Source organism: Miniopterus schreibersii, assembly GCF_964146895.1.
Source record: "Miniopterus schreibersii genome assembly, chromosome: 14".
NCBI classification, from domain to species: Eukaryota; Metazoa; Chordata; class Mammalia; order Chiroptera; family Miniopteridae; genus Miniopterus; species Miniopterus schreibersii.
The window spans coordinates 54467538-54486537 of record NC_138114.1 but is presented as its reverse complement, the minus strand read 5'-3'; the positions used below and the strand labels follow the sequence as shown (position 1 = coordinate 54486537).

Genomic DNA, 19000 nt, shown 5'->3' with positions numbered 1-19000 from the left:
GGCCCTGCAAACGTGCTGCTCATGAATTACAGAGAATGTTTACTCTTCAACTTTATGGCAAACAGATGGGGAAAGTTCTGGGCGTAGCTCGACCGGCTTCCTTTCTGCAATGCTTTCTGTGGTTCCCGAATAAGGCAGGAGAGTCGGGACGTCGAGTGCATCCAAACTGGGTCACTCAGGCTCCTCTGAGCCCCGGAGGCTGGAGCAGGGGCTGCTTCTAGCGCTGAGGCCTCGGAACATCCACAGGGAGGTGTCCCCTCGAAAGCCAGATGCCACCCGTGACCCAGAATGCAGTGCTTCGAAGTGGCCGCCTCTCCACGCAAGAGAAAGTTCACGACAGCATCGTTCTAGTAGCAAAAAACTGGAAACAACGCTAACGATAGCGGAAGGGCTAGATTTTGTTACACTCGCCGAAGAAATAGGCTGCAGCCACTCAAAATACTGTCGAAAAGATTTCTCGACATGAACAATGGTTTCTCCATACCGGAGGGAGGGAGGGAGGGAAGAAGGAAGGGAGGAAGGGAGGGAGGGAGGGAGGAAGGAAGGAAGGAAGGAAGGAAGGAAGGAAGGAAGGAAGGGAGGGAGGGAGGGAGGGAGGGAGGGAGGGAGGATTCATTCCACGTAGCATGTAAGGTGCGACCTTTTGTTGGGGAAAAGCTTTATGTAATTTTGCTGTTTATAGAACCCTACCTGGAAGGATAGTCACCAAGGTGTTCACAGTGTTGTCCCTGGGTTGCGGCAATATGGGCGATTTTTTTGGTCACCGTTTGCTTTCTAATTTTTCTGCAGTGTGTTGTGTAATGAGAGACCTCAACGCCGGCGGCTACATGGGTTATCCACGCGCACCACCTTGATTCTCTGTCTTCCCACCACACTTCAGTGTTTTAGGTTTGTAGCCAATGTAAGACCAGCCCTGGTGCTGCTGACTTCCCTGCATTTCCTTGTCCCATTTCCAGATGAAATCCTGTACTTAAGTTTTGCTTTGTGTTGACACTGATTTTTTTTTTCCCCCTAATCTAGAGCCAAGTCAACTTTTCTTAGTTCGGAATCCATGAAGCACTCGCGAGAGACGCCTTCTGAGAGCGAAAGTGGTTCGGAACTGGAGCAATTATTGATGACATTTCTCTCAGGCAAAAGTGCTCACTGCAAAATGGATTTTTGGAGGCTTGCAACGTAAGGATGATTTCCTTGACCTGGCAGGTAACGCTCCGCAAGGTGCGGGTCCCCGTCCTGCTCGGGAGCCCTAGGTTGGGTTGGGGTTGGGGGCGTGGGCCCCTGCTAGTCCAGCCCACACACAGGCGGGTCTGGGCAGTGTCTGGTTTCCAAGCACACGCATGGTTGCTCGCACGTTGGCTGTGGCCAGCCGGCTGTGGGCGCTGCGAGGGAGAGCCGGGACCATCAGTCATTAATCTTGACCGATTGGAAGCAGATGTGGTTTAGCTGCACTGAAACGTGGATCGTCCAGGAGACCTTCCAGGCAGTTTTGGGGAAATGGGGGAGGCATTCAGGGACTGTAAGTAACCCCTCTCGAGGAGTGAAAGGGCCAGGGCAGGGAAGTTGAGAGGGAGATTTTACGCAACTCGAGTTCTTAAGAGAGTTCTCCGTCTCCTCAGTCCGTCCTGACCCTGGTCATTGTTCAGAGTCCAGCTGAAACGTCACCACCTCTCTGACTCACCCGGGAGGATGGTGCAGCCCCCGTGCCTTGCCCAAGCCTCTGTCCGGTGCCCTGCGCACATCCTGACTTAGCTGTGGCTAAGAGGCCTGGCTCCTCAGCAGGATGTGGCGCCCTCGGGGGGGGGGGAAGGACTGAGGCATCTCCGGATTCCTGGCACCACCAGGCTTGGTGTAGAGCGGGCTCAGTGCACACTTGCTGCTTGAACGTTGAATGAAAGGAGAGGGACCCAAATAAAACGGCCTCATCGATACGCTCGCTCCTGAAGAATCAAGACGAAGGCTGTCGTCTGGAGAGGTTACTAGTAAGAAGTCTGACTTCTTTCAACTGCTCTTGTGCTGAAAACCTTGGCCAACGACTTCTTACCTGGCCTGCCGGGGCCACAGTGCGGTTCGCAGGGGCAGGGATGCGCTCAGCCCCGGGCGGAGGCCAACCGAGTGAGCGCCAGGCGTGCGCTCGGGGCCAGCTCCGCCCTGCACTGCTGTGTGGTCTCGAGAAGTCCCTTAGCCTCTCTGGGCTCCACTTTCTTATCTGTAAAGTGAGCTTCAGGGTGAGGCTGCGTGTCCTGCAGGGTGGTTGAGGGAATTGCTGAGAAGCAAGAATACTTTGTAACCTGCAGAGCACCACAGAAGCAGTTGCCTTGCATCTGGCCAGACTTTTTCTAATGTCGTCCTAGGTGAAGTGCCCTGAAACGCCAAGACCATCATCTGGAGAGTCACACGCAGTCCCCGGAGGGCCCTGGAGGAGCCCGGAAAGCCACCCCGTGAGTATCGTTTCTTCCACTGATTGGGTTTCCTCCAGGGCCAGGGTGGGGTCTGCCAACCATGTTTGACCCAGAGCCCGGTGTGGCAGTGGGACTGGGAATGCGCGGGAAGGAGATGGTCCGTCACTCAACACCGTCTACCTTTTACCAACAGCCGTTGTCTCAGACTCCATCCTTTGGCTGTTCTGGAAAATTGTGACTTGGGCGAACAAGTGTGAGTAAACCTTAGAGAGCTAAAATTGGCAAAGGTCTTTCCCCTTTAAAACGTTGTGAGTATATTCTGATTTCTACGAAGGTGTCTGCACCGGCACTCGCTGGCATGCTGTGAGAGCAGGAAGGTACTTTGATGGTAACCAAGGTCACAGTCACCTGTGGTGTTGGGTTTGAGCTGGTTACCAGCATGCATTCCGGGTTTAGCTGTGTTTGTCTCCAACGTTTCCGAGTTGTGCATTCCTCCTTTTGAGCGTGATTCATTGTTATGTTTTTTGTTTTTTAATATATTTATTTCAGAGAGAGGAAGGGAGAGGGAGAGAGGTGAAACATCAATGATCAGAGTCATTGATCGGCTGCTTCTTGCACGCCCCCTGCTGGGGATGGAGCCCGCAGCCCAGGCCTGTGCCCTGACCGGGAATCGAACCCCTATCTCCTGGATCCCAGGTCGATGCTCAGCCGCTGAGCCAGGCCGGCGGGCCATGCTCTGGTTATTGAGATGAATGCTATGGTAGTTTGTTTCTTTTGGTCAAAATCCAGAGCAGATTCCCTTCCAGAGGGGAGACGTAAAGTCTTCCACTCGGCTGGGGATTCAGTCTCCCCGAGGGCTTTCTCTTTGTCACTCGCCACCTGAGGTCAGTGGTCACTCCCTGAAGCCTGTCAGAGCAGGAGCCTAGCAAGGGCTCTGCCATCGGACAGCACTGGCCTCCGTCCCAAGCCAGCGCTCTTGCTCAGGGGCCTGCAGTCCCACCCTTTTCCTCCTGTCTCACGTAGGGAGAGGTTGCAGCTCCCCAGTGCCTGGGTGTTTCTGGCACATCCAGCCTGTGCACCAAACGAAGCTCCCATTGTCTTCCTCCGGTGACATTTCCCAAAGTGCCTCCAGGCAAAGGAGTCCCATGGGGTCCCCAGCATCTAGAGAGTGAGGGTGAGTTTCCTGGAGAGTAGCCACCAAGTAGGGTTTGCAGGGACTTTCTGGTTTAGCATTGAAATTCCTACGTCCTAGAAACTCAAGATGGTTGGTCACCCTGCCACTAGTCTAGACAGAAGTCAGGATCCAAACAACATGTAAAGGATGGTGACTGTGCAGGGATGGGAGAAACTGGCAAAGCCTGGTAGCATCCTGAGCCAACAGTGCCAGTAAAACTACGCTGAACTATACACCTGTGGGCTGTACAGACGAGAAAAAATGGGCACACCTGGGTTGAGTTAAAGAAGAGCCACAGTGCGAGAGACGTCCCCACGGTGGTGGTGGTGTGAATAGAGCAGTCCTGGCCTCCAGGGGATGTCTTAAGCCAATAGGGTTCTCCAAGCCATCGGGTCCATCTCGTCCGCCACAGGGTGTTCCATAGAGGGACCTTTTTGTTCTCCTTTCCGAGAGGGGCACTATCTCTGCCCCCACCCACCTGTCCAGGCCATCAGTCCTAGTCCAGCTGGAAGGATTCAGCCCCGGCTTCTCTCTCGAGCTCCCTCTCCGAGAGCAGCACTGGGGCCTACAACACAAACTCGCTCCCTGTGCCGTGGAGACAGAGACCCCACGGTGGAGCGGAGGCCTCAGGGCTTCCTGGCCACCTCTGGAGTTAGAATCACCTGGGGTGTGAATCCCTTAACTGTGTGCCCTGGGGCAAGTTAATCTCTCTGAGCCTCACCTGTAGGTCGAGGACAGTAACACCTCTCCCTACTCTGGGTTGAGTGAAATCGAGAACTGAAGGCCCTTAAACAAAGCCTGGGAGAAAGCAAACACTGAAAACTGTGGCTACTGTTGTCTGGAAGCTCCCTCCGTCCCGGACACAGCTTCATAGATAACAGGTGAGAAGGCACTGTGGCAGCTTCTCCACAGGTGCGGCCCACGGAGGAGCTGGGCCCATCATGGGAAGTGAAGATCCTCGGGGCTCGAGTCCCCACTTCCTCACTTTGTCTTGACTGCATGGGGCTTTGGTTGGAAGAGGGAGTCCTCACTAATAAAAGTGGTCCTGAGACTGCAGGTTGGTCGGGCCCAGCACTGTGCGCGAGAACTCTCTGTGATGGTGAAAGTCCTCCACCCATGCTGCCCAATGCAGCAGCCATAGCCATGTGTGGCTGCTGAGCACTTACCATGGGCTGGCACCACCGAAAACTGAGGTTTAAATATTGTTCAGTTTTCACTCACTTGAATCTAGATCTGAAGAACATGCACCACGCTGCCAGTAGCTACTGTGTCAGGCAGCACAGGGTGCTAAGCCCTATGTCCCCAGGGGGAACTGAGGCCAGGGCAGTGCTGTGCGGTGCCCGGGTTACTAAGCCTGTGTAGAATCATTCCAGGCTTCCTGTCTCCTTTCCCACTGTCTCTGCTCCAGACCGTTGCAGACCCAGAGCATATTAGCCCAGCAGAGAGCATCTTGGGCACCGTTTGTCCCAGACTGAAACAAAGAGCAGGCTGGAGCCCTCGCTCTGAGCCCCCAGGGGCCTGGCACCCTGCTCAGGAAGCCTGGCTGTCCTGGGCTCAGCCTGCATGCCCTTCCTGTGGTCCTGGCACCAATGATGCCAACAGGCCAGAGCCCGGCAGGCGACAGGAGATCTCGCCTGGGCAGCTGCAGTCTCCACAGCCCCTTTCCTAACTAGCATGCTAGGCAATCCACCCCCCTCCCCTGGCCAACACACACCCTGCTCCGGCCTGATCCAGGTGGAGGTCAGCCCGTCTCTGCAGCCCGTGAACTCATTCCACCTGCTCACCCCCAGGCCTGCCCACTCGGAGGTACCCAGGTGGAGGATCAGATTAAGCCCCATTCTTTATCTGGAGGCTGGCACTCAAATTTCCACCCACCTGGGGAGAGGGCACAGAATCCGAGTAGCATCCAAGCCCTCAGGAGGAGGGGATGGCAGGAGAGACCTCGGCCCCTCCTCTGGCCATCTGCCCTACCAGATCCGGCCGGCTGGAGCTCCTGGGGAATCTTGCTCCAGGCGCCTGGAGACCTGGTGGAACCGATTGTCAGCCCATTTCCTCAGCTGGGGGGTGTGGCATCTTCTCTTCCTCTGTGTCTCTTTTTCCTTTTTTGTTTGCGTATATTTTTAAAAATATTTTTTTCATCGATTTTTTTTAATATGGAGGAAGGAAAAGGGACACAGAGAAACTTCGACTTGAGGGCTAAACGTTGACCGACGGCCTCCTGCACACCCTGCCCGCACGGAGCCTGCGACCCAGGCGATGTGCTCTGACCAGGAGTTAAGCCCTCGACCTCTCAGCTCACGAGCCACAACAGCCGGGGCTGTTTGAGTACATTTTTATCGAGGTATAACACATGCAGAAAAGAAAACATCATAAATTTGTGCTTTGTTAAATTTTCACAAAACAAACATACGCATAGTAGAACATACCTGGGCCACAGAATGCCCCTCCCTGTCCCCTGTCATTACGCACCCTCGGACCTCTCACTGGGACGCGCTGGCTGTTGGTGTCCTCCCAACATTCTTAGGCTGAGCCCCCACCCCCAGTGCTGTGGTGTTTGGAGGGGAACTTGGGTAGGTAATTAGGTTAGAATAGGTGGTGAGGGTGGAGCCCTCATGATGGGATTAGGGCCCTTATAAGGGGAGACTCACAAGAGGACACAGCGGGGGGTGGGGGTGGGGGTGGGGGGTGGTATCTGCAAGCCAGCATGTGGGGCCTCGGTCCTGACCGCCTGGCACGCTGACCTCGGACTCCAGCCTCCAGCCCATGAGGACGTGTGTCTTGTGTATGAGCCTCCCCTCTGTGGTGGTCTGGTTCAGCAGCCCAAGCTGACTGAGACGCTCCCCGTGAATTAGTTCAGTCTGTTTAAAAACATGTTCACTTCTTTCACTCAACATTATGATTCTAAGATCCATCCAGGTTCTTGAGCACAGCAATTGTTCAGCTGTGGGTGGAGTTTGAGGTGCCGGGAATGTGGGCCAGGACATTCCCACCCTGTGTTGGTCCATGTACATCACATGTTTGTGATTCTTTCAGGTACACGAATATCTTAGAATGACGTGCTGGTCACAGGGCAGGCAAGGGCTCAGCTTTACTAGGTAGAAGCTGTGAAGTTTTCCGCTGTTGTTCCACCAGCCCTGCTGTGTGGAGCAGCCTGGGACTTGGCCCTGTGCTGAGGGGGGGCCTCATGGGTGGAGACCCTTTGGCTCAGCTGTGCTGGGTTCCCACCTGAAGACCCTGGCCTTGGGTTTGTGAGGCTAAACTATCAATTCCATGCCGGGATGTTTCTCCCATCAGCAGCTCTCTGTCCCGGCTATACTCTAATCCTTGGGAGTGTTAGCAACATGCCAACACCCAGGCCTGTGGCTGGGCTCTCATCTGCCTTGTCTTGAGTGGGACTGGGGCCCCAGGTCTGGTGTAAGACCTCACTGGGTAACCGCTGGGGTCGAGGTGGCCAGTTTGAGCCAGCACAGTCACTCAAGTATGTGGCTGGTGAGATGGGAGGGGCCCTAGGGCACCCTGTCCAGCTCTCATCATTTGGGGACACTGAGCCCAGGAGGAGCGGTTGGGCTGGTTATGGCAGGGTGACAAACAGGCTCTGCTTCCTGCCTTGGCCACAGTGAGCTGTGGCCTGACACAACAGTCCCTCTTTAGAATACACTGTGGCAGCCAGCCAGCACTGAGGCCTCAAACCAGGGCAGGCCCGAGGGCAGGGGCAGGTCCAGGTCTGGGTGAGCTCAGCTGCTGTCCCTCCCGGAATGCCCACTGCTGGCCATGCCCCGGGCACTTAACATGCATCACACAGGTGGCATCTTCCACACCCTGGAGATGACCTCGAGGCCCACTTGGCCGAGGCCACATGGGAGAAATCTCGGCTTGGGGACCAGTGTGTGTCCTCTTAACCCTCCACCCTGGGCAGTTGGCCCAAGGCCCCTTCCTGGGGCTGCCCCACCCCCACCCCCATGAAGGTGGGAGGGAGGAGTGGGGAGCTGCTCCCCTGAGCCTTCGTCTCTGGCAGCCCAAGAACCACCCACTCCTCCCTGCAAAAAAAATGGGCAGAAACCCTGTCCAGTTTTAGCAGCTGCCCCCTGGCACTCGCATACTCATCAACACATGTCTGCAGTAAAGGAAATTATGGTCACTGGATGCCCACGTGTCCCTTTCAAAACAACAGGCCGATGCTGATCCTCCTGGAGTGAGGGACCCCAAAGCACAGCCGAGAACGCATCACCCCGATGGCAGGGGGCCGTCCTCTAAACTAAAAGGCCCAGCCCAGCCTGTCAACCACTGGGCTCTCTGTCCCGAGGCTGGCTAAGGCTCCCGCTTGGACTCCGAAATCTGAGCATCATGAAATTTGCTTTCTTGTAAAGGAAAATGTTTATGTTGGCAAGAAATGTGTTCTTCCACCTTTGGGGTGTAAAAAAAATGCTTTGAAGGACATGAGGCCCCCTCCTTGACTTCCATATGGCCTTGTGGCCGCACGGAGCCCCTGTGGCAAAGGGGAGACTGTGGGCTCTGAGCGCCTGACCACAGGTGCAAGCCCCAGCCCGGCCACCGGCTGCCTGTGGGGCCTGGACAGGCAGCCACTCCCCCCCCCCCCCCCCCCGGTGCCTCCACCCCCAGATGCCCGGGAGGGAACTGGACTCGCCCGGTGTCTAGGAGCCTTGCCCCCCATCAGGATCACCTGCATGGCCCTGGTCTGTTGGCTCTTTAAGCCCTTTGGTCTCCAGCTGACCCCAGCCTCCCGCTCTGACCTCCTGCACCTGGAGGAGAGCAGCGTCCTCGGCTGCCCAGCAGGTCTGACCTGCGCGTTCTTGCCCGTTCAGTCCCTGGCGTGTTGTGATTCCGGCAGGTCTGGTTAGCCCGCGGGTGGCGTGCTCGGGATAACGACCATGGCTGACATCTGTCCAGCCCTCGGGGGGTCAGGCACGTGCTGCACACGGTTTTCTCATTTAGCCAGCAGCGCAGACTAGGAGGCCGCCGCTGTTACTAGCTCCAGTGCGCAGTTAGGCAAAGCACGAGCTTAAGTGACTGCATGAGTCGGCGCAGGTCTTCTAACTGGTGGAGCCAGACTAGAACTCGGTCAGCTTGGCTCCGAGCCTGTGGCCTAAGCTGCTCCATCATTCAGTCAAATTCAGGGGCCACCCCGAGAGGTGCAAAGTGAACCCAGCCAGAAAGTGGCCTCCCCCAAGGCAGCACACTCTTCCCCGAGCCCCGCGGCCCTGACCACGAGGTTTTACTGGTACTGAACCGCCAAGCAAAGTGGAGACAGGCTCCTAGGGAGCGACTGACAGCTCGGGGGCGGGGGGCGGGCGGTGGAGAAACACACACATGGGCGCGGACAACGGTGTGGTCATTGTGAGGGTGGAGGGGGTGGCGGAGGTGGTAGAAGGCTTAGTGGGGATAAAGGTAATGGAAAAAATTAAATTGAAAAAGAAAAAGGTGAGGACCTCTCTCAGTCTGCGACTGAACAGCAATGACTCACTCCCTGAACACCCTGTTCCTTCTGGATGGGCGGGTCCCCCCCTGCTGTCCCTCTCCGTGACCCCAAAAGAGATTGCTCCAGAAAACCCTGCTGCCTGAATGGGAAACGAGAGGTGGGAGCTTGGTCACGTCACCAGCGTCCTCAGACATGGACGCGGGGCTGTCGTGTCCCACCTCGTGGCCAGGCGTAGGAGTGCCCCCAACGCGAGCGTCTGTGGAGACGCGAGCCCTCGAGGGGAGGAGGGAATACTCAGCCAAGGAAGCCCTTCGATTGTGCCTCTGGGCTCCCCCCATCCAGTTTGTCATGAACTTGCAGAACTCAAATGTACGCTGGGACCATCTGTCAGAGGTGTCGCTCTGGGCTTTTGTGATAGGGGCCTTGGCCTCACGGGCCCGCAGGACACAGACAGACCTCGACGTGTGCACCTGATGAACCTTTTCTCTCTCGCCACCTCGGTTCCCAACGTGGCGCTAAACTTGAAAGCAGATGTCAAGGTCCTGCCAGTGACGGCGCTTCACCAACATGCTCACGGTGGGCCTGACGGAGCTTAGGGGCTGGAGTGGACAGGAGATGCCTTCATCCGGGTCCGTTTGAAAACACGCGTGTTGGGGCTGGTGGTGGAGGTGTCTCCTCATCAGCACAGAAGTGGGAAGAGGTGTGTTTATAAGAACAGTAAGCTGGGAAAGTACCCCCTCTGAGGCTGTTCACGTGGGGTTATTTAGACAAAGTGTATTTGGGGTTGATGGGATATTGGCCCTGCACTTCACTTTTTCAGGGTTTCCTAAGTGAGACCCATCTTTTCCCCCCGAGTCACTCACCTGTCCCACTGTCTGTCTCTTTCTTTCTCTTTGTGAAACACAGACGTCCCACTTGTGCTCTTTGCCCTGACTTCCCTCTCCTGCTTGCCAAGGGGGTTGCTTGGCTCCTACTCTGAGCCCTTCATTGGAACATTAGTGATCTGATTATTTATATGGAGTTTGCCTTTCTGTCCTGAGAAATGAGTAGCATTCAGCTTTCCACTGACTAGATTAGGGTCTCAGCCTCCTTCTGTGTCATGGCCACTTTGGAATAATTGTTTTTCATCTTCACCAGAGAATATTTTTCTCATTGCTTTTCAGAGAGAGTGGAAGGGAGAGAGGGAAACGGCGATTGGTTGCCTCCCACACACACCCCGACTGGGGTGGGGGATTGAGCCTGCAACCGAGCCATGTGCCCTTGGCTGGGTTCGAACACGGGACCCTTCAGCCTGCGGGTCAATGTCCTAACCACTGAGCAAAACCAGTTAGGGCTGGAGTAATTTTTTTAATGCATAAAATAAATGAGGTTACACATAAGTGACAAGCTAGTGGCAGGTCTCCTGGCCACTGGGGATCTGCAGTCATGGTGAGCAAAGACCGTACTCTCAGATCTACAGCCTTGTCCTAAGAAGCCTGTGCTTCCTGTTGGTGCCAAAGCCACAGGTCTGCTAATACTGTGTTTTGTTTTTGTTTTGTTTTTACTCCATTGGTAATTGAAGTAAATGTCACATTTCAGTTAAAGATTGGTGGAAATAAAGGTGTATTTTCTTCCCATCTGAGTTCAGGCCCCTGGAGGGAAGGGAACCCAGGTGAGAGCCACCCCACTGACCGCTGGCCTCTTGCACAGACAGCCTCGTTTGGCTCTGCAGAGCCAGCTCAGCCCAGTGCCCGACATGGGCAATTCCTCAGTAAATGTTGTCTGAATTAAGTGAAACACCAAGTAAGGAAACCGACACTTGCCAGTGCTTATGACTCTTGCCAGGCCTCTCTGCCTCTTATCTCTTCGAATCTTCAACCGTCTGCCCAAGAAACTCCGAGGGAGCTGTGTGGCTGAGCAGAGTTTAAACTCGGGGCTGTTTGACTCCAAAGTCCACGGTCATCCCCTCGCACATGCTGCCTCTTACAAAACCTCTCTCTGTCCAGAGGATCACACAAGGGAAGTCGTTTTAGACACTGGATGTCTCCAGACTTCCTAAAAGGACTCGATAAAACTTCAGTGCTTTTCTCATGAGTCAGCGCGTCTAGCTCACCAGGATTCCTCATCAAAGGCTTATGAAAATGTCTCCATCTAAATGCAGGGTGATTTTGTCACTATGAGCGTAAACTCCTACCCATGGAGATGAGACTAGTCCTAGCACAGGCCAGGACCTGGGTAAGCCAAGGAAGCCGCACTCTGTCCGATGCCCACCACGCACACGCTGCCCTTTGGTGGGAGATTTTGTCCCGGCAGGTTTGTGGTTGGCGCCCAGAAGGGTCACGGGATGAGCCCATGTTCCACAACCAGCGTCGCTCATTGCACAAGAGTGGATCGGGCAGCATTTTTACTCGATTGCATTTTCTTCTGTCAAGAGCATTTTCTACCAAGGAATCATGTTGATCGTACCCAGCAAGTAGGGGACATTTTATGTGTTCCTGTAACTTCTCTTGTCTGGAAAACGCCCTCTGCTAGGGCACCTCTGCGCCTGGCCTCCCGACGCTGGGCCCCGGCTGCTTGCTCTGCAGGCCGCCTGGCCTGCTTCCCCACCACCCCGTCCCCAGGCCCCCTCTTCTCCTGCAGCTTCCTTCCCGCCCTCAGCAGGTGACCTGTGCCGGTGCTCCCGGGAGGGAAAGGACAGGGCGTCCCTCCGCCCCTCCGTGGCCTCTCTTCCCGGCAGTCTCTCTGCAGCTGTTTCCTGCCTTCCTAGCTCCTGTTTCTGAGACAAACCCCCGGGCTCCGGGTGACCTCCCTCCTGGACTTCAGTCCTGTGTTTTCCTCTCCACCTTCTCCCCTGTTTACGAAGGCGCTCGGCAGGGCGTTCTTTACCCCCTGCTCCCTGGGTCCCTCCGGGCCCCTGCCTGCCTTTCCTCGCCCGGCGTCTTGCCCTGCGAGCGCAGTCGCTGCCCTGGGGCCCACCCATGCCTCCAGCTTTGGACATCTGGCTCCTCTCCCCACCGTCCGACTGAAGACTGTTCTGCGGAAGGTCACTAGGCCTCTTGTTTGTCAAATCCGGTGACCTTTCCTCTGTTCTAATTCCCGAGGCTGGAGAGTCTGACACTGTTTGTTACCACGGGCTTGAGGCTCACCCCCTGGGCTTCCCAAACCCCTTCCTCCCTCCGAGTTTTGCTCAGGTAGTTTCCCAGCTCCTGCGGCTTCAGTGGCAACTTCCACACGGAGGACTCCCTGAAGTTTGGCCCCAGCTCCAGACGGTCACACTTGAGGCAGCATTTCCCTGGTGGTGGCACCCCGCCTCCCAACGCAGGATACCCCCCCCCGCCAGAGTGAACCTCTCCTGCCCAGCTCCTCTTCGGGTGTCCGGTGGTTAATCTCACCACTCTCATCTAGGCCTCCCCGACTTGCGAGCCTGTCTTCTGCCGCAGACTCAGGCACCTGTCGCCCTGTTTCACGTCTCGCCTCTCCATTCCCACAGCTGCTTTGGTTTTAGGTCCTTGCCTCTTTAATTGACTTCTCTGCCCCTGTTTCTAATTCTGCCCTGGCTTGTCCCACAGACACTCCAGGTTCAGGTATAGCTCGAGCGCTTTCCAGCTCAAAACCTCCCCGTAGCTTTCTGGGATTAAGTACAGGGACCCACCGCGAGGCATTCGAGACCCTCGCAGTAAGGCAGGAAACGTAAAGTGGAATTCCACCTCCTACAAGTAGTTTAGGAAACGCCTGAAATAAAAGCCAAATGAAACTAATTGTCAACAAAACTATATTGTCCCTACAGTTTAGTACAAGGGTTCTAAGAAAAGGAACCAGGAAACCCCCCAAAAAACCAAAAGCAAAAAAACCAGTGGGTACTGTTTTCCCAAATATTTCTCAGAACTCAGATCTTTCTCAGAAATAACGTAAGCGTAATAATTTAATCTCTGACGAACAGCACAAGTCAGCTCCTTAGTACATCCAAATGAAATGCTACCTGCTGTATTCACTGACTTATTTTTTTTTCTCTCAAAGACGGTGCAATGGAAAGAAGATTTGACTGGGAAATCAAGAGCTTTGTTTTCTAATCCCCGACCTAGACGGCCTGGCTTTTGTGAGCCTCTTAAAGTCTCTAGGCATTAGCATCCACATCTGCCAACTGCGGGGCTGGGCCTGTCAGGAGTTGGCTGCGTATTACAGGCACCTGGGGAGTGAGTTTAAACGTAGCCGGGCCCAGGCTCTCCTCCTGGGATGGTTTCGGTAGGTCTGCGGTGGGGTCCTGATCTTGGTATTTTGAAAAGTTCCTCCGGTAATTCTAACGCGTAGCCAGGGCTGAGAGCCACTGGACTGGTATCGGCGCCTTCTCAGCTTAAGCCAAGTCATTTTGGGATTTGCTCTTCCTCTTGATTACAAGATCGTTTTCATTTGAATGTACTTCGCACGTTGCGCCTCATACTACAGTCCTGGTTATTTCCGTCGGGCCCTTTCCTGCCCTGTAGGCTCCCCAAGCGCACGCTTAAGCTTCTTGTTCCCTCGCACGGGGACTGACTCTAGGTGTGTGGAATTGAGGGAAGGGAAGAAGCCTTACCCGGGCAAAATGCTCTTACCAAAATCAACTTCAACCCAAACTAAACGCAAACACCTGATTCCGCGGTTCTCGTTAACTTACAGGTGAGGCGCTTTGTAGCTGAGGTCCGGGAAGAGAAGCTGAAGTGCTCGGAAGCTCCTAAAATATTTTCAAAGTGAAATGTTGGTTGAACCATTATTCTTACATAATAAGGTGGTATTTAATTGTATCTACAATTGTGTTAATTATGTGTTAGAATGTGTGTTAAGTTTTATAGGCAAGTGACTGTTACAATTTAAACTGGATTTATTGAGTCCTTGAGCAAATAATGTTGCTATGGGAAGATGGGGATTACTGAAAATTTCTATCACAGGAACAGCTGCGAGGATACAATATATCAGCAATTATGAAAGAGGTTGTTGGTGAGGGGAAGCTACATAAGGTATTACTCTTGCCCGGCCAACATGGCTCAGAGGTTGAGCACTGACCGAGGATCCAGGAGATGGTGGTTCAATTCCCAGTCAGGGCACATGCTGGGCTTTTGGGCTGGATGCCCAGTAGGGGGCGTGCAGGAGGCAGCCAATCAATGACTTATTGATGTTTTTCCCTCTCCCTTCCTCTGAAATCAATAATATATATATATATATATATATATATAAAGATATTACAGTGCCCATAGTGAAGCTGTGTACACACCCTGACATGTTTATGCAGAGAGACTCAATAATACTATGAATAGTTTTACTAAAGTCTCCAAGTTTTAAAAATCCAATTAAACAGTCTTCCCATTGAAGTTGAGGTCTCCAACACAACTGCTAAATGCCCTTTGACATTGCTATAGTTCTTCAATAGGTAACTTTTAAAAAACTTTATGACTTTTAAAGAGTTGATATGTATTAATGCCTTTCAGATTCTTGAAATAAAATTTGAGGTATGAAAAATGCAAGGGGACATCCCACTGGGAAAAGACAAAGCTCTCCGGGTGGAAAAATTTGGCATACCAGTGGGGTTTTAGCAAATGGCCAAATGACGGACTCTCTGGCCATATTTACAGAAATGAAACAAACATACAAAATACTCCACCAGATAACATATTCCCTTTAGAATTTGCGCTCTGGGAATTAATTTATTCTCTGCTTTAAATTTACAATTTACAGAAAGGTAACCATCTCCAAGTTAGGAAAGAGTAGAAAAGAGCTTTTTTAAAAAAATCTTTATTGAGATACAATTGGAATGTAACTCCATGGTTTTTCATCACGCATATATGTACATATACACGTAATACACATTATAAATATACACACTCCGCCTCGAAGGTAAAAAACAGACATTGTAAAAAAGATAGATATGTAAACAAATATAGAAAAATTAAACTATTTCAAAAACTTAAACATTTCTCTTCCTGGTGTTTGAGAAAGAGTGAAGCGGACTGTGCTAGTAATTGGTCACTAGAGACTTGAGACTGGGAGGCTGACGTCACCCAGGTGAGTCTGGGGCAGAGAAGGCGCCCTCCGGGCTGCGCCATCGGCGTGCCCCGCCCCGCCCCTCGACGCTCCCGGCCCCGCCCCTCCCGGCCCCGCCCCCCGACGCTCCCGGCCCCGCCCCTCCCGGCCCCGCCCTCCCGACGCTCCAGGCCCCCCCGCCCTCCCGACGCTCCCCGGCCCCGCCCCCTGCCCACCCTCCCGGCCCCGCCCCACCCTCCCGGCCCCGCCCCGCCCTCCCGACGCCCCGCCCCGCCCCTCCAGGCCCCGCCCTCCCGACGCTTCCGGCCCCGCCCCGCACTCCCGACGCTCCCGACGCTCCCCACGCTCCCGGCGTCTCCCGCACGCCGTCCGCGGTCTGCAGCCGCAGCTCGCAGGCCGCCTCACAATCAGGGCCGGGCGCCGACGTGACGTCACTGCTCCGGGCCCGCCTCCTGCGCCCGGAAAGAAGCGGCCGCCCATTGGCTGCGCCGGCGGCGGCCTCGGGGCCAATGACAGCGCGGCGAGCGGCGGGGTCCTGCCTTGACGTTGTGCTGCTCGCCGTGGGGTTTATTTGGCTCCCGGGCCCCGCACCGCCGCCATTACGATCCCGCAGCGCCCGAGGTCGTGCCCCCGCTTCGCCGCCCCTCCCCCCGGCGCCCCGCCGCCCGCTCTGCGCCCCTCTGTCCCCGCCTCCGGCGGTCGGGAGCCGCGCGCGGGCCCGCGGGGACCATGTCCTGACTGAGGGGGCGGCGGCGGCGCGGGGAGGCGGAGCGGGGCGGCGCGGGGGGCGCCGCGGGCTGCGCGGGGAGTCGCCGCCGGGCGCCGAGGTTCGCACGGGCAGGAGCAGCAGGAGCTGGAGGAGCCGCCGCCAGGTAACCGGGCCTCGGGCGGGCCCGCGCACCCCGCGGCCTGAGGCCTCCCGCCCGCGCCCCAGCAGGCGGGAGGCGGGACGGGCCTGGCCTGGCCGCCGCGCTCGGGGCCTGCTGCCGGGTGCGGGGCCGGCGGGCTGGGAGGGCGGGCCCGCCGCGCTTGTTTACCGACCGTCGATCGGCTGCGGCGGGACGCGCCGCCTCTCTTCCGCCGGGCGCCCCTCCCCCAGCGCGCGCTCCGCCGCCCCGGGCGGGGGCGCGGGGGCCCGGGGGATGCGCGGGGGGGCGCGGGGCGCCCTGCTAGGCCCTGGAGCGCCGGGTCCGCCGTCGCCGGTCGCCGCTGGTCTCCAAACTCGGCCTCGGGTCCCCCGGCGCGTCCCCCGCCCGCACGGCCGCCGCCCGGTTGTCTGGAGGACGGCGGGCGGCTGCGGGGCGGCGGCGGGTCCGGGGCAGCTCCCGCGGGCCCTGCGCAGACGAAAGGGCCGCAGCGAACTCGCGTGACGCGCGGGCCGGGCCGGCGGGAGGCGCGACCGGCCCTCCCTCCGCGACGCCGCGTCCGAGAGCCCGTCGGGAGGGCTGGGTGCGGGCCGGGCGCCCCGCGATCGCCTGCAGGGTCCGCGCCGGGTCGGGGCTCGAGGGGCGCAGCCCCGGCGCGCTGCGTGGGGCGGGGCCGGCCCGCCCGGGAGCCCCCCAGGCTGACTGTCACCGGGCGACCTCCGGGGACCCCTTTGGGTAAAACGCAGGTGACTCAGTGCACAAACCGTAGGCCAGGGAGCAGGGAGCTCTATCCTGGCCGGTGCCGTGGGTCCTGGGAAAGGCGCCTGAACTGCGTTTGTGAGACGCAAAGCTGGGTCTCTCCTCGTCATTGTTAAGTGAGGTGATTTTAAGGAAATTTGGAACCTTGTTTTCCTTGATTTTTGGATCTTGTAACAAGCTATGTGGTCAGTCACCTCCTCACACTAAAATTTCATAACACGCCTGTTTCGGGGACTAGGACAGTCATACCTTAATCTTGGGGGGTCCTGTTGCCGTGAGGGATTTCTGTTTCGGGGTGTTCCAGCACTTGATCAGCGCATCGGGACGCCCATCTGCTTGCCCTTGAAGAAGGCGCCCAGGTTCACACGGGCTCGAAGCTCCTAGTGATGAGGGTCCCGGCGGGTCCCACCTGGAGCCGGAGGGTCGGCTGGTTTGGGGTCACAGTCTAGCTGTCAGCAGTTGGGGTGCGTTGTCTCCTTATGTGTAATTGACGCAGTGAGAGCTGTTTAACATGCTTTCTACTTGCTTTGCTTCGATCATAAGTGGAAACTTTCAGTAAGGGGAGCTGCGAGGGGACCACTGGAACTCACTGGCCGCCCGCTGTTGTTTCTGAGGATTGCTGCTCACGCTCCGCCCCTCCAGTCAGGGCCTCTCTACCTGGGCCTTGAACCTGGTTTCCCCAGTGTTGTGCTGTTTCCTTTGGAATGTTTGTGTTCTGCTCAGGCTTTGGGTAAATATGGTCTCACACATCTTAACATTCTCGCTTCCTCACGTCATAAAAACTCCCAGAACGCTCCGTGTTACACGCAGAGTCAGGTTTACCCTTGGCATGGTGGGCAGGCTTCTCTGGTCTGGCCTGACCCATTGTTCAGACCTGACTGTTCCCTCTGTGAACCCTTAGGTCCAGCCCGTGAAGTCACTTGCTGCTGTACAGTCCCCGGCTGGCCTTTCTTCATGCCCGTCTCTCTGCCCTAAGCCCTCTCCTGCTTGTACCCCTGGGTATTCCTTACTCTGGGCTCAGCTGATCCCTGTCTCCCGGGACCTTTCTGGCTACTCAACCCCAAGGGACCCATTCACTCCTCTCTTGTGTAGGACTCTCCTCTTTTCCTCCTCAGCACGTGCAGGCCTGGATTTCAGTTTATCTTTTTATGTCTTTGTTCTGCTTCCCTATTAGATTTTTATTTTTTTCATTCTCACCTGAGGATATTTCTTCCGTTGTTTTTCAGAGAGAGTGGAAAGGAGAGAGACATCGATAGGAGAGAGAGAAATAGATTGGTTGCCTCCCACATGCACCCAATTGGGGCTGGGGATCGATCCTGCAACCGAGGTATGTGCCCTTGGCTGGAATCGAACCCGGACCCTCAGTCTGTGGGCTGACGCTCTAACCACTGAGCCAAACCAGCTAGGGCCCTTATTAGATTTTTACGACCTGAGAAATGGGTATGATCCTTAAACCCTGTGTCTACAGAGACCGTGTGTCATACATTCAGCACAGAAAAGATGCACACCTAGTCTCACCAAATATTTTTGGTTATAGAGGCATTCGAGGATATGCAGTTTGTACTCAGATGTATTGGGGTTTCTGCGAATTTGCTGATTAATGAGACAAAATATTTGAAATTACTGCTGTCTCTAAAAATCTTGGGGAGGGTCATTGTGTTTATATCCATTATCAGCACAGTTTTCTTTCTATAGAGGACGCTCAACATTTTGATAATGGTTGTGTCTTACTCAAATAAAAATAAGTACCACAGTTCCGTAGTTTACTTCATATTTGAGTCTAGGGCAGTAACTTCCCTGAGTTTGACACCAGTGACGCTCAGGGTGGGCATTCCACAGTTGTAGTGGGTGGCTAACATTTAGCCTCACGGGAAAGAGCAGATAACCTAGTCTCACTTTACATCCTGAGCCTCAGAAGTTGGCAGCATGTGTCATTGATCACAAGGCAGATGAGACGCAGGAGAATGTGTGATTCACTGCTACCTGTCAGCACTGTGAGGAAAACACAAACAAGCTGGTCCGGGGTGCTTTTGTGTACATGGGTGATACATGTAATTACGGAGCCCATGGGTGGATGCTGATGTAGTCGGAAAACAGGTGTGTGTGTTTCTGTTGTGTGTGAGTAAAAGGCCTGGCATTTTATGGATACATTTTATGGATACAGAGTCTCAGCAGTAGACCATCTGGATGCATCTACTGGAAACTTGTGCTCTTCCTCCAGTTCATCAAACTATTTTTTCCCTTGAAATTGACTGATTTTTAGGAAGTAGTTTACATAACTTTTTTAGGCTTCAGAAACCTTTTTATCACAATTAAAGCTAAAATTAGTCTGTTAATAAACTTTCCAGAAATGCTAAGACACTTTTACATATATTAC

The 19000-nt window shown here is 55.1% G+C and overlaps 1 protein-coding gene across 3 annotated transcripts in view; it reads left to right on the top strand.

Moving 5' to 3' along the window:
- The first annotated feature begins 15555 nt into the window (after positions 1–15555).
- ZRANB1 (zinc finger RANBP2-type containing 1) overlaps positions 15556–19000 on the top strand; it is a 41133-nt gene continuing 37688 nt past the window's right edge. For 2 of the 3 annotated variants that reach the window (XM_081157661.1, XM_081157662.1), the window contains exon 1: positions 15636–15870. The gene's annotated coding sequence lies outside the window, so the exon portion shown is untranslated. The other variant, XM_081157663.1, reaches the window with a different exon arrangement.